This window comes from Toxorhynchites rutilus, chromosome 2 (assembly GCF_029784135.1).
Source record: "Toxorhynchites rutilus septentrionalis strain SRP chromosome 2, ASM2978413v1, whole genome shotgun sequence".
In the NCBI taxonomy this organism is placed as follows: Eukaryota; Metazoa; Arthropoda; class Insecta; order Diptera; family Culicidae; genus Toxorhynchites; species Toxorhynchites rutilus.
The window spans coordinates 249,713,776-249,725,894 of record NC_073745.1 but is presented as its reverse complement, the minus strand read 5'-3'; the positions used below and the strand labels follow the sequence as shown (position 1 = coordinate 249,725,894).

Here is a 12,119-nt window from a genome sequence, read left to right as displayed (position 1 = left end):
CATTGCCTCACCCAGCAATGATGTTGTTCAGTCTATTTCCTCACGAAGAATGAAAGTTTGCTTCAGCAAGATCCACTGTTTATACTCTAGGCAAATATTCCCCTTCATTCTTCTTCTTTTCCTTTATTCATGGAGACTTTATATCTTACGATTTCCTCTTCGTTGTTCGTCGATAAGTTGCTCGTTATTGACAGCTCTGTTCGGGAAAACACACAAATGGACAGAACGAATGTATTAGGAAATTGGAATGCTTCCAATTTTCATCAATTTAAATCATATAAAGACTATGGGATTGTAATGTATGCTCTAAACAAATCTTAGGGAATTTCCGATTCGTTTGGTATGTGAATCGCCATAATCCGTTCGTGGCAGAAATAGTTATTAACGTTAACTTTATTTCATAAAAACGTGACCTGTTTTCTGATTTGGCACCCTTAATAAAATACGTAGTTCTACGTCAAAAAAAAAATCATAGAGGTCTTGGTCCTTATTGGCGAAAAATTCTAGCAATAGATTTTCACAATCTTCTATTGATCCCAATTACTTATCACTCAATACGAGATGGTAACCGTTTGATGCGTTTGAATTTTTTTTAGTGTGAAATGTCACCTATTCAACGAGCCTAAACTTGACATTATATGATCGATATTACGCGAGATATTGATGACTAAAACCAGCTAACGAGAAAATAATGAATTACTTTTTCCCCAACTTAATATTTATTCAACGGAATACGCAGACATTATCTGAAATAGTTTAAATAAAATTTCGATTTTTGTTCTCTTCACAATTTTATAACATATTATGGTTACAAAATGTTCCAACCTCCCCTGCTTCGTACACCACAAAAACCGCCCAAAGCATAAATTCATCTCAGAGAGAGAGAGAAAACCCGAACAACCCCAACAGGCGTGAGCAGAATCCGCTTTCCGTGCGACGGAAAACACAGGAAGTATAAAACATAACAACCACCTCCAGGATTCCCTTATTCGCTGTCCGTCAGCTGTTGGGTTCGTTACGTTTCCGCTGGTTAGCAGAATTTTGTTCGGTTCCGTTTGGAGTGAGCCACGAGATCGCCCGTTGTAAACAAGAAGATAAAGAGAGAGAGAGAGTCATTTGTGCGCGCCATTTCCCGCGATTTCCACGAGAGCGCGAGAGCAACAGTTGCTTACTCTCTTGGTCTGGTCGGCGGCGTGTTATGTTTTATGCGACCGATACGCAGCGGGAGACAGAGAGAGAACCGTGTGAACTTAAATAAATCATAAAAGCAAAATGTTTTTAAGGTGATTCGTCAGTTTCAATTACGGGAGAGCCGAAGTGTGAATGCATAAGAGGTGCCACAGTTTGCTTTATTGCCGAGGTGTGTAAATGTGAGAGAAAGAAAGAGAGAGGAAGAAAGCATAGAGACCGAGAGTAACACGATATAACAAGGTGCAAAGAAAGCAAATTGTTGTTTGAAATCGAAAACCCAGTGGCGGCAGCATAATCCTGTCTGCTTGCATAGCAATTCGTTCAGTCTGTTCTGTGGCTCCGTTCGTGTCGCGCACTCCTCAATGCATGCAGTGTTCATGGCATAGATTAGACTAGACTTTACAGGTGGCGTTTTGAAACTAAGAGGCGGTTAGTGTCGAAAGTGATCTGATGTTTTGGGGGGAGGGTGTTTCGTTATAACAAGCGCCAGGCAGTTGCAGAAAAAAAACTGTTGCTTATGAGAAGTGAAAAATACCAGTGACTGTTCAAGACTGTTTATAAAAAATTGCCACCATTTTTCCCTTCGATATCTTCCACTTGTACTCCGCCGATCTGGAGCAACGGAGCAGCTCGTTAAGCCTGGAGGCAAACTGCCTTAAAAGGTAAGTGCCACTTTTGAGTTGACTCTCAGCCAGGTGACAGCAGTTACTCTGGGTTGGGTTTCGTTCAAATATCCATAGCCCGAAAACAACAACAAAAAACGCCGCACTGTGCGACGGTTAATTGTGGTTATCAGTTCGGCGCAAAGGTGCACCTCATTCTTCGGCCATGGTACTTACCTGTATCATAGCAGCAATTCGAAAGCACCAGCCTCAAGCACCATTCCGTTTCGGCTCCGTGTTAACGTGTACATGTCGTCAGCGAAAAATGCAGTCTGTCATCGCTGTATAATATACCACTGTATCAATGAGAAAGAAAAAAAAACCTATAATTGGCATAATTATAATTTTATTATAATGATGAGTACCAGTAGATTAATTTCGTTCCAATGTATTATTTATACAACAATGTTATTAAAAAGTGCACTGTTCCAAGCAGAGTTTCATGTCGAATGCACTTCATGCGCTTCCGGCGGCTTTCGGCAGCGTATCCTATTTCCTCTCCGCCAAACTTGGAATTCCCTCCCAAAAACCACCCCAAACTGTTGAACGTGGAGCAAAACAACGCTGAACGTATACACACATAACACATACGCTTGGTTGGAAAAAGGCATCGCTGCACAAGCAAACACGGAAAATATTGGAAGGGATCGGACCCGATGCTTTTACTGCTGCGGCAATTCGAGATCCGAGCGAGTCATACTATGAAAAGTTATCATAATAAATATTGCCAGCAGCAGCAGCGGCCGCGGTAAGCATAATGCACATATATGTGGAGGCAATATGAACGATCAGAAATTGAAATAACGAAAACACTCGGCAAACTTTTATGGCCCAAGCTTGTTGCAGCGAGTACATGTTTCGCTCCCGGTTTGGATTTGCACCCACTGAAAACATTGACAGTTTTATCTGAATCTCGGTGGGAGGAAAGCTGCACTCAGCTCGAGTATTTGTTATGTTGTTAGGACTTCAAATTTTAGAGAAATGCATCCTAGCAACAAAGCTGTTCTAAGCTATATTCAACACCTTCCTGTCTTCAGGGCCAGATAATTTAAAACGACTTTGTAATTATAATCAACAAGTTTTTCGAGAACACAAAATTGCTAAAATTGACTTACTAGTATGATGCTATGAAGTCTCTATAATATATTAGGCTGTCAAAAAAGTCCTGCGGTATTTTTTTGAATTTTCATTTGTTCATAAAATTAGTTACAATCATCTGTTTTAAGTCAAATATGCGCCGTTTTGTTCGATGACTTGTTCTCAACGAGATGTCAACTTCATAATACCCCTGTTATAGAAGCCTCTTTTTTCACAGGCCTCTTTTGTGGCTAACTTCTGACTACCTAGCTCGTTCGCCATGGACAAAAACAGGTGGTAGTCACTTGGTGCAAGGTCCGGACTATACGGCGGATGCAAAAGAACCTCCCATCCGAGCTCCCGGAGCTTCTGGCGCGTCACCAAAGAAGTGTGTGGCCTGGCGTTGTCCTGATGGAAGACAATGCGGCCTCTGTTTATCAAAGATGACCTCTTCTTCATGAGTGCTACCTTCAAGCGGTCCAGTTGTTTGCAGTACAGGTCCGAATTGAGCGTTTGGCCATAGGGAAGCAGCTCATAATAGATTATTCCTTGACAATCCCACCAAACACACAGCAGAACCATCCTGGCCGTTAATGAGGGCTTGGCCACCGTCTGAGCCGCTTCAGCGGGCTTCGACCACGACCGTTTGCGCTTCACGTTGTCGTAAGTGACCCACTTTTCATCGCCAGTCACCATCCGCTCCAGAAACGGGTCGATTTGTTGCGATTCAGCAGCGATTCACATGCGTCGATAGATGTTTTTTTGCGTCAACGTGTGTGGCACCCATACATCGAGCTTCTTTGTGAATCCAAGCTTCTTCAAATGGTTAATTACGGTTTGATGACTTATCCCAAGCTCTTGGCCGATGCTGCGGCTGCTACTATGCCGGTCTTTCTCGGCTAATTCAGCGATTTTGTCGCAATTTTCGACGACAGGCCTTCCGGAGCGTGGCGCATCTTCGACGACCTCTACACCAGAACGAAAACGTTGAAACCATCGTTGTGCGGTGGAAATGGAAACTGTATCGGGTCCATAAACTGCACAAATTTTATTGGCAGCTTGAGATGCATTTTTGCCTTTGTCATAGTAGTACTGTGAAATATGTCGGATTTTCTCTTTATTTTGCTCCATATTTGCGACACTAAAACTCACGAACGACTTAACCAAACAAAACACTGTCAAGGGCTATATTATAGCGCGCAAAAATACTTTTCCAACAAGCTATAGTATGACTCGATACAATGAATACAACTAGAACTACGCGCTTACAACGACACCTCGCGGAAATACCGCAGGACTTTTTTGACAGCCTAATATGTGCCAAAACATTCTATATTGCAACTGATCACCCGGATCGCGAAGTCGAAGTCGAACTTCACTTTAAACTAGAAATGCACATTAAGCACACCCTTGGTTATTGTATGTATCAGAATTGACATAATATGTTGAGTTGTCTGATTAAAGGAACAACAAGCAGAAACAACATTTCCATAGGTAGAAATATTCAATTGTATATGCTTGAAAACTCCATCCTCTTAGGACTTATATCGAAAACTAGCCAATATACTTTTCAATTATCCGAAGAGTCGAAGTTCCTACCCTGAATACTTTTTTTATGAAAGGAGTCAAAATATATCTTTTGACGCTATTTTATCATAGAAACATTTCTCGTACCCGAAAAACCCTAAAACCTCCATATGTCAAATTTGGTTCAATTTTGCACAGATCATGAGTCTGAGTAATGAATTCGCGTGTCATGTACTGAGGATTATTCTTGATCAGCGGCTCGATTTGGTCTTGGTTAGTATCGGTACGAACTTTCTGAACTACGCAATATCACTTTCAATTTTCACAAATATAAGAACACTCGAACTACTCGCAGTTTGTTCAACATACTATTTCCTATTTTGTTCGGACAATAGCGTCGCATATGTAATTTCTAAAAACATGATTTAATATTTATGGTAAATATCTACTAGCAAATGTACCCTTTGTCATATTCAATATCTCCTATCATTTTTCCAAGCACTCAATAATGTACTAAAACTGATTAGTTCCAATTTCTTATTAACACCAATTTAGCTAGAAGAAACATATAATATATAACAGCGATAGCCAAACGGTAGTCCGCGGTCTACGGGTCGCCCATGTAGGTATTCCTAGGCGCCCGCCAGCTGGTCTAGGATAGTGTCACCTCCAAATGCAATGGAATAAATATCCCTCCACCTTTTGCCGTGATCATTTTGTAAGGTGTTTATGCTAACCTCAAAAAAAAAAACAAATTACCTGTAAGGGTAGATATTTCTTCATTCAAGTTTCGATTTTATATTTTCTTTCAGATTGTTAGTTGTTGTTCCAGTTGTTCGACCACTTGTAATTAAGTAAAGAATTGTCACAAGGAATAACTTTAATGATTTGTTAGATGACCAATTGAAAATGTTTGAAACATCCGACATAAGGTTTCGAAAATCAATAAAAACTAAATTTTCAAACAATACTTCGCTTTTGAAGACTGCGTATGCGAGTTTCGATGTAGTATTGTTATTTTGGTTTTAAAAGTAAATTTTGAATAATGTGAATTAATTGTGCAGATTATTTTTCTCAAGAAACATAGTCATGAATAGAACAACAGTGAAGAATGAGAAATTATAAATTTCTAAAATTAAATATTGGGCCCTATTATGTGATTCTAGTTGAACAGAAATTTACTTGTTAGCTTTATTTTACTGCTTTGCGTTAAGAAACATTTCGGAGAGGTTTCAAGAAAAAATGGGAAAGAACTCGATTCGTTAAGATTCTATCACTTTACAAAATGATAGTGATAGTTATAGGGATCGAATTGATAGTTCGATTCAATTTACATAATAGGGGCTCCGATTGATAGTTCTTATACTTCTAGTTAATTGGTTAATTGGTCTCACAGACAAAGAATCAATAATTTTTACTTAATTACAAAAAGTGATCCGCCTCTAATTGTACATCTAGCTAATTGGATAGACATGTAATGCGACACGAATAATTGGATATTTTGATACGATTCTCTAATTGGACGTTTTTGAAAACCTCCTTTGTGCAAGTTTCAACAACAAGATGATTTTTTAGGAGTGTTTTTAACAATTTTACTAGTTTATGTGTTTTGTACACTTTTTTTGTGATTATTTGTGAGATTTTCCTGTTTTAACTAATTTTTCACATTGTGTTGTGTTTGTTGATAAAACAATAGCAACATTACAGAGACACGCACAGTCTGTGACACAAATTTTCCAGTGCATTTACTGTATACCGTTATGGAATCTATTAATAAAATAAATGCATTGAAAATTATTATTAGAATCCAACAACTGATATTCATCTATAACTCCACTGACAATAATCCCATAAAATCCAACCGTGCTATACGTCCGGGATTTAGTCGAAATCTTGGTAGAAGTCTCAGTTATAGAAAACAACGCTTCAGCTGGACTTGATGTCACCATCCAATTTCGTCAAAATTTCCACTATCACCCAAGTGAATGGGATGGTGTAAATATAAATTATATCAACTTGTTTTGTAATGACCAAACATACAAAACTGCTTACAAACTACTGCTTGTCAGGTGGTTTTTGATGAGATTAATCGTTAGAATGTGTTAGAATGTGTTGTTGAAATTTTGTGAGAAAATGCCGAAAATGTGGATGCGTTTGAGTATATTTAAAAACGCGTCAGCTAAAAGGGGGCGCATTCAGCGATAGGATGAGCATTCAGCGATAGTATCTAGATTTTTTTCAATTTGTATTCCCAATATATTCCCGAAAGACGAAAACGTTTTTTAAAAGATGATTCCTATGGGAGCGCTATCCGTTTTTAAGCCACTTTGCATACTTGAAATATTCGAAAAATAATTAGACTACCTATTGAAAAAAGCCTTTTTCTTCTTAATTTTTTACAAAAAAATTATAGCTTAAAAACTTTGATACCTACTGAATTCATGTCAAAGGATGGAATGTAGGAAATTGTTTCTACAAAAAAAAAATTTTTTTCTATGAAATTTTTTTCCAAAAAATTCTTTGATAATAGAATTCTTGATAAAGAGCTCTTGATAAAGAGCTGCTTCGGCAGTCACCGCCAACAAAAAAATGACTTGACTAGAAAATGAATTGACTAGCGTTGACTAGCGAGGATGACTCGTGAACTAGTCCAGTCAGTGGTTATTTCAACTGACTCGACTAATGAATATAAATCTGCCTCTTCATTCAACTGACTTCAATCCACATTTCCATTTCCCCCTGACACTAATTTTGTACCACCGTATCTTATTGCACGTCCATATAAAGAGGAACGAAAACTTGATTCCTGATGCAAAAAAGTAGTTACCCCATCAATGGACGGTTTATTTTCTACCCATCGTGAACTCAAACCAACGAACTTAGACATTTATCAAGTATGCTAAAAAGGTCCTCGCGTTAGTATTAGTATTAGGCGTGCAAAATAGCTCACACACAGCACGCTATTTTATACGTGTGAGTAATTTTCGTGTACGATACAAAAAAAATCTAGCTCACCTGTAGCGTTTGTCAAACCACGTTGAACTCAAATATCGATGTATGCATAAAGATACATGGGAAAGAAAGAGAGGAACGAATACGTTTTGGGGGAAGTCACTTCAAAATGCAATGAGGACAATTTGACTGGGACGAATGAAATTATATAGTCGAGTCGGTAGAGGGAGATAGCGACTAAACGCCCAAATGACTGTTCAGTCGTTTTGGCGGAGAAGCTGCGTGAAGAAGCCAAAAGCCATTACTAACTGACTACGGATATAGTCAGTCGGTTTGTCAGTCGACTATCCTCAGTTGACTATGACTATGCCGAGCCCTGCTTATTAGTGCTATTGTATGCCCTTCCACGAACTATAAAGCGGGCTTCGGAAAAAATCGCCAACTTCTCTTGTGTATTCCCTCCATCATCAGTTTCAAACATAGCGAGTAAACCTCGGCGGCCAGCTTCCTTCACCATCTAGCTATCTGTGCAGCATATTGAATCACCTTTGCTGACTTCTTCAACTTCCTATGGATAAGAGCTAATTTTTTTTTATTGCACGTTATTGTGAACAATTTGGTGGATTAATAATTTTCTACCCGTTGTCATGATACCACTAAGATAAACCCCGGCGGTAGTGGCATCATGTCGATTTTGTTCAAAACTTCTCAGGACTTTTGTGTGCGCCACTCTTGCTTGTACAACTTCGACTCCTTTGCCTTGTCTTGATTTTGATTTTGAGTTTCCGTTCGCATTGCAAAGCCCTGGCCAGATCATCAGTTTCCGTGAAAATTTATCAACAAACTCAAATTTGGTAGAGACATTATTTCATGCTGTGGGCAGAAAAATATGTCGAGCATCTGCGTAAAATCCATCTTCATGTCATCGTTCATGAGCAAGTATTTTTGATACCTAATACACTAATAGGTACACTGAATATTTTTACTATAATTGTTTTTGAGTTCTTTTGGTAACGTAAATGAAGAAAAACGTGCTAGATACAAGAAGGTTGTGCAGTTTTGATTTTGTTCTACGGTGACAATGATATCAATGATAGAAAATTGCTAAAAAAATACGTAGTACAGGGTCTTTCAGATTAAACGCTCACGCAAAAATATCGAATAGCTCCTTATAAATTTTATTTTCGCTTCGTCGATGGTAACACTGCATTCCCCACTTCAGGACGATAATATTCGGCTACTCGTTCAGTCCTATCGGATGGTTTTTAGTGTCAGGATGTACAATTTACAAAAGCGTGTATTTTCAGTGAAATCGTATTACTCGAGCAACTGAAGCCTTAATGAAATTTTGTCCTCTTATGGTAAGAATTTCAACATTTCCCGTCGTCGATTACTTTCTCTGGGGGTACGTGAGGGACCGTTGCTATGTTAATAAGCCACAAATTTTCGAGGAATTTAAAGAAGAAAAAACTGTGAGTTTCAAAAGCATCGAAGTCGTAATGTTAGAGTTGAGCATGAAGAATTTTGTTCGCCGTTTTAAAACGCATTATCGAAAAAAGGGGTGGTCACATCGAAAATGTCCTAAAATAAGCTTTATTTTGGTTTTTTTTAGATAAAAATCTGTTCACTTTTGTAGTAGTTATGAAAATTTGTTGCGTGAGCGTTTAATCTGAAAGACCCTGACCCTATATCCTGACCCTATATACCCTATATATTCTGTCAAATATATTCCGGGAATTTGTAATTTTAGATCTTCCTTCCTTCCTGAACATTTTTAAAATTTTTAAGTTTTTTTCAAATTGGTACTACTGTCAGTGTCAATTTTGAACGCGATTTGTCATTTATGTAGTTTGTTTACAGAGTCATTAAGAATAAGTTAACTTTTTTTTACTCAGAGATTTTTTATATGATGTTGTCCTTTCGGAATTCCTTCCGGAGGACCGAACGGTGTTATGAGGCGTTTGAAAGAGAAAAATCGACGCAAATGACCGAATTTGTGAAAGGATAACACTTGGATTTTGCAGCTTTGCAGCTTTTGATCGAACGATGCATTGTGAACAAATTTGCTGGGTGAACTGAAGGCAATTCCTGAATACAGCTAAAGTGTTTCGATGACTGGATTGTTTGTTGGAAAAAGTGTATTGCTTCAGAAGGGATCTATTTTGAATTCCCCACATATATTCGACAGAATGTATAATTGATTTACAACGGAAACAAGTAGAATCGATCCTATTAATAGTAATTGATTACATGTGAAACAGCCAATCTCGATTCGGTTTAGCACTGTTCGAAGTAACTGGAATTGAAACATTTTTTTTAAGTTCACTACTTGAAAATACTGACATCAGCAATCCTTCCGTCGTGATGCTGTACTTTCCGTTAAATCCTCCGAACGAAAGAAATATTTACTGTTTTCAGCGCTGCACATCAAGCTTCGTGTCATCAACAGCAAACGGTATAATATTCCCTCTGCGAAGATACGTATCGAACATGCCACCCCCTCGAGGCAGGAACCGTTGCTAAAAGAAAAACCCGACGAAAGTAAGGAGAGCGAATGAGAGGAAAAAACGGCGCGGGAAATTTGCTTTTCTGCTTGCTTGCTCTGTTACTGTAACGGGAATAAGTTTCTACTCTCCGGTTGTGAAACGTTCTCTCTGACTCTTGCTCTATCGCTATCGCAGCCGTGAAGCAAGAATCCGCGAATGTGTACATTGGGAGGATGTATGATTAGTTGAAACACGCGGAAATTCTCATGCTCATGTTTGTATCCTTTCCGTCACCGTCGCGTTGTCCGTTGTTGCAGTTACCTCAGATATCTGTGCACGTGTGTTTCTTTTCAACGGTGAGCCTACAATTTTTTAGACGAATCTATGAGAATAGGTCCTGCTTATTTCATACATGTTCCTTTTTTCAATAATAATTTGAAAAAAATTTGAACATGAAACGACACAGCAACGCATAAATCTGTTCCACTTAAAGCACTCAAAATAAATATTTAGTCCATTGTTTAAAATCCTCATACATTACTTTAAATGACCTTAGAAGTATTATCAAAAGCAGGGCTTGACAATCTCCAAACTAAAAGATGAAAATGACTTTTTTATTTCTTCCTTTCACTTATGCCAATTTCAATTTCGATTGGGTAAAAATATTCACTACGCATACTGATACGTTGATTCTTCAATTTCTCATTCGTTCAGCTTTCGTTTCCATTCAAATTGAGAGCAAAAGCTTTGACTTGACGATTGAATCTACCCTATTCATTATCATTCCAATGGGCTAGATGAAACTTTCAGTTTCTCATGGAAAAGGACGATCACTGCTTTCAGCTGAATGTTTTATTCGATTTTACTCCTCCGAAGTGATTTTCTCGGGCCGTCTTAAAAAAAAAGGAATGTCAGCATGACATATTATTTCATGCTGACATCCAGTCTGAGGGAGTGAGAAGTCTGCTCCATACATACAAACTTTTTACACTCTAAAAAGCACCACCCGGTGCGGCATCAACATACTTTTGATTGTGTATTTGCCGCTGTAACACAATAAAAAGATTTTTTTCTGCCAAGGATGATATCTTTATTGCCAACGCTAGTTTGGGTGTATGTGTGAAAGTGTCCATTTTACCTCCTTTAGTTAACCATTTCAACCCCACACCCCACACAGAATCGATTTTTTTGTTATAATGAGGAATGGACTATTTGCAATTTTAAAGCAAAATCCGATTGATTTTTAGCAATTCATTCAACAGTTTTTAATATTCAAATTTCATTTCCAAAAAAGTTCAAAATAAGAAAGTTTACTGATTGTTTTTGTACTTACTATATTTGTATTTGTACTTTTGTATTTACAGTTTGTTTTGGTTGGTTTTGTATTAATACATTATAGCTTCTTTTGGCGTAGGACTACGTCTTTGATTTTTATATAGGGTGGTTACCCTGTGAAAAATGTAACGATAAACCATTGTCACTTCCATTATCGCTATATTTATTATGTTATATATCATTCGATAGTAAATTTATTCAGCCATTTTTTTTATTATAACACAAACATTGAAGATAGTAAAACAAGTGAACAATTCAGCTAGTAGAGTAGGTACGTTTTTTTAGATATTACTTGCTGTTTGTGCTGTGGTGAAAGAGCAACAAACACCATGTTTGCATACAATTCGTGCTGTAGTCTCCATGATAGAGATGGGAAAACCGTTCATGAACGGTACGGAAGAACAAGTTCGCTAAAAAAAATTAAAGAACGGACGTTCTTTTATAAAAAAAGGGTAATTTGCCATATGAAATGATCTCGAACGAACTGTTTGGGAACGAATGATGAGCAGTTGGACGGAACGGATGAATGTAACGTTTTCGTTTCGCTTAGAAAATAACTGAAAAAGATAACTATTTTAAAATTCACAAGCAAAAACATGTGACGCGTGGCTTGTTTTTTCAATGTATGCAAAAATTAGAATCTAAGATCAGAGTTGGTTTCATCATTGCAATTAAATTTGATTCTCGGTGAAGCTATAAATTTAATACATTTTTTTTTCAATTCATATGTAATATTCATATATTTTGTGTTTATCAGGAAAAAAAACTGAAGGAAATTGAGACAATTCATGGATTGGTTAAGCTTCTAGTGGAAGAGAGTATTTTTTTCGCCGCTTTCAATCCATTGTTTGGCCTATTGCGTGTTATCGTAATAACCATTACCGGAATG

General features: G+C 37.7%; 1 protein-coding gene across 1 annotated transcript in view; it reads left to right on the top strand.

The window, feature by feature from the left end:
* The first annotated feature begins 1,006 nt into the window (after nucleotides 1–1,006).
* The window catches only part of LOC129767841 (BTB/POZ domain-containing protein Tiwaz), a 160,762-nt gene continuing 149,649 nt past the window's right edge, over nucleotides 1,007–12,119 (top strand). The window contains exon 1 of the mRNA XM_055769078.1: nucleotides 1,007–1,853. The gene's annotated coding sequence lies outside the window, so the exon portion shown is untranslated. The remainder of the gene's footprint in view (nucleotides 1,854–12,119) is intronic.